Source organism: Sabethes cyaneus, chromosome 3 (genome assembly GCF_943734655.1).
Source record: "Sabethes cyaneus chromosome 3, idSabCyanKW18_F2, whole genome shotgun sequence".
NCBI lineage: Eukaryota > Metazoa > Arthropoda > Insecta > Diptera > Culicidae > Sabethes > Sabethes cyaneus.
The window spans coordinates 182,750,045-182,753,435 of record NC_071355.1 but is presented as its reverse complement, the minus strand read 5'-3'; positions in this window follow the sequence as shown (position 1 = coordinate 182,753,435).

Below are 3,391 nucleotides of genomic sequence, written 5' to 3'. Positions count from 1 at the left end.
AACTGGACAGCATAGAAGAAAAAACGGAACAAAAAAGAAAAAAAGTTGAGAACGACAGACAGACAAAGAGGAAAATGAAGATAATGAGGACAAAAGACAAGCAGGATAAAACAAAAAACAGAAGGTGCCATAAACGGAAGAACAGTAGGATATAATATTAGGAAGAACGCAGCAGACAAAATAAAAACAATAGAAAAGAAGATAACGCAGCAGATAATACAAGAAAAAATGAAATGAAATAAAAGCGAAAATGAGATGAAAACAGAAAAGTGAAAAATTAGGACTGAAAAGGACGTTAAATGGGACAGGAAAAGAAACGAAACAGAATATAACGAGCCGAAAAAAAGTAAAAACCAAAGAGAAAAGGGGAACTCGTGACAAATGGAGAAAAACGGGGCAGAAAAAGAAAACGTGATATAAACGAGGAAAAAAACGGGGAAAAACGAAGCAAGAGAGTGAAAACGGGACAGAAAACAGAAGAAACCAAAACGCAAAGAACAATAGCGAGAGAAAAAATCGTTAGAGGAAAAACGGATTTCAGAAGTCAAACAAGACCTCCTTATATTATATATTGAGGATTATTATCAAGGATTTTCGGCTCCAGCGATCTCAATAATATATTAATTTTTATAAGGATGCAATAAAATGAGTATGAGATGGGAAAAGAGGCCAAAAAACAAGAAAACCAGTAAAACGGACCTGAGAAAAAAATAAAACTGTAGAGGAAAAGACGAAAGATGGGAGATTAAAAATGAAACCCAGAGAACAATGAAGAAGTGTGCGAAGAAGAAAAAAAGAAAAAACGAAACAGACGAACGAGAAGCAGTAGGATTGAAAAAGATGAAAATAGGAAACGAGAAAAATGGAAGAGGAGAGACGGAAAATGCAAAAAAATGACAAAAACTGAGTCAAAAACAAGAGGAAACAGGAACAGGATGGTAACAGAAAACGAAGAAAAACGGAGCAATGCAACAGAATACACGAGACAGACAAAAAGAAAAACGTGGCACAAAAGTGGAAAACGCAAGGAAAACAAAGAAGTCAGCAGGAACAGAGTCAGAGGAAAACTGTACGGAAAAAAGAAAAAAAACTTAACAGAAGAAAAAGTGGCAAACCGGACCGGAAGGAAAAACGAGATAAATAAAGAGAAGACGGGAAAGAGATAAAAAATTAGATAAAAAAGTAAATATGGAACAGAAATCAGGAGAAACCAAATGGGAAAAGAAGAATAGCTAAAGAAAAAAATGAAATCGATAGAGGAAGCGAGGTAAACGGGGAAAAGATGTCCAATGGGATATGAAAGGAGAAAAATGGGATAAAATAGGAATGGGAGTGGGAAGGTAATATGGGACATGCAAAGGTGTAAAGAACAGGAAACAGTAAAACACGAACTAAAGAAACAGGTTAAACTGCACATAAAAAGATAAAAACGGGAGGTTAAAATATCAGAGAGCAAAGGGTGAAAAGGAGGAAAAACAGAATAAATGTGAAAAAGAAAAAAAAAGATAAAACTGGGTATCTAAAAGAGGAAAAATGGTACAGACGAAGACGAAAAACGAATAGTACAAGAGTTCGAAAAACAGGGAAAAGAAAAGATCGAAAATGCGAATGATAATTACAAAAAATGAAGGGAAAACAGGAGGAGAAAGAGAACTGAATAAAAGAAATAAGGAAAACGGAATAATAAAACAGAAAACACCGGACAGAAAAAAAGGAAAACGAGAAAGAAGAGGAAAAACGATAGAAAAAAGAAAAAGTCAGAGCAAAAAATAATAAAAGAAACAAAGAAAGCAAAAACGGTACAGAAGTATAAACTGTACTGAACAAGAGAAAATAAATTAACAGAAAGACGTAAAACTTGTGACAGAGTAAGATGAAATATTTCAATCCTAATTTCAAGTAAAGCTTTGTATCTAACTTCGTGTCCATGTACAAATTCAAGACTAATTAAATGCCCAATGTGAAGTTCAAATTCAAGTCCGGTTGCATGCCCGATTTTCAGCTTAATTTCAAGTCTTATTTAATTACATTTTGAGTTCAAATTTAAACTGTGATATCAAATCCAATTTTTAGTACGATTTGGGTTCCAATTTAAACTCTAATTCCGAATGTATTTCCAATGTCCATTTATATCCAAATTACGTCCAATTTCAATTAACATTTTAAGTTCAATTTCTGCTTCAACGCGGAATAAAGCTTCAATGCCAAATCCGTTCAAATTCAATTCTAATTTAATACCCTATATCACGTCTGATTCCAGGTCCAATTTCAACTTTAATTTCAATTACAGTTCCAAGTCCAATTTCTTGTGAAATTTCAACATTTATTTTAAAGCCAATTGCACCCGAAAGTACGAAGTTTTTAACCTAATCGGCCAGTATGTTTTCAATTCGGGACCAAGAATATTAAAAACTGTCAAAAAATTTAACAGCAATTATCTAGTTGAAAAACCGGCAATAGGGTTTATTTCTAATTCCCGTCGTAGTAAGTAAAGCCATTCAAATTTTCATTATTTCTTGGATGGATCGCCAAAAGTTCTTGTGCTGATTTGACTAAAACACACTTACCTTCCGATCCGTAAACTTTGAAATCACTGAAAAGCGACTATTAAAGCATATTATTGAAATTGCGCAACCGGCTTTATTTCTTAAATTCGTCGTACCATTTTAAAATCCGTCCATCAAAATTTTTCATCGTCCGAACTAAAAGTCACAACAATGTTTACGAAGCTAACGCGCATGTATTTATGAAGGACGGCAAGACAAATGTTATTCTGCAAAATTTCTGCAGGTCAGGAAAGTTTTCCTGGCTGTAGAATAACGACAATGCCTTGCATGAGTTATTTTCATTTATGAATGACGGAAATTAAAACGATTAGTCGACATTTTCTTCTTCGACGCACAAAAACACGTAGGAAATTTAGCTGGTAGGACTTCTATGATAAAAAGCATTTAAATAGATCTCAGCTCACTTTGATTGATCGCGTATGATATAACTAGTTTTGCATTGTGTGTCATAAAAATGCCGATATTTTTAATAATTTGTGTTGGATAGGACGGGAATAGGCAATTACGACGAAGCAGCAACATACCCTATATTAAAGTTGTAAAATTTTAGCAAGTTAACGAATATTAGTGCAAATTATAACTAAATTGATTTACCTACTAACAGATCATGAACAAATAGGTAAGAACGCGAATAAACAGCAGAACGTTTATTAATCCATTGGGAATGGACGTAAACCCACAAATAAATTCACATCGGCCCCCAATTTGAGTGAGAAAAATTTTAATTAAAGAATAAAAGTAAAGTTTGTTGATTTAATTCTCGCGCTTGTTAAGTTTATGAATATGCACTATCTATTTAATTCTTAACTGAGGTGAGTCGTAAT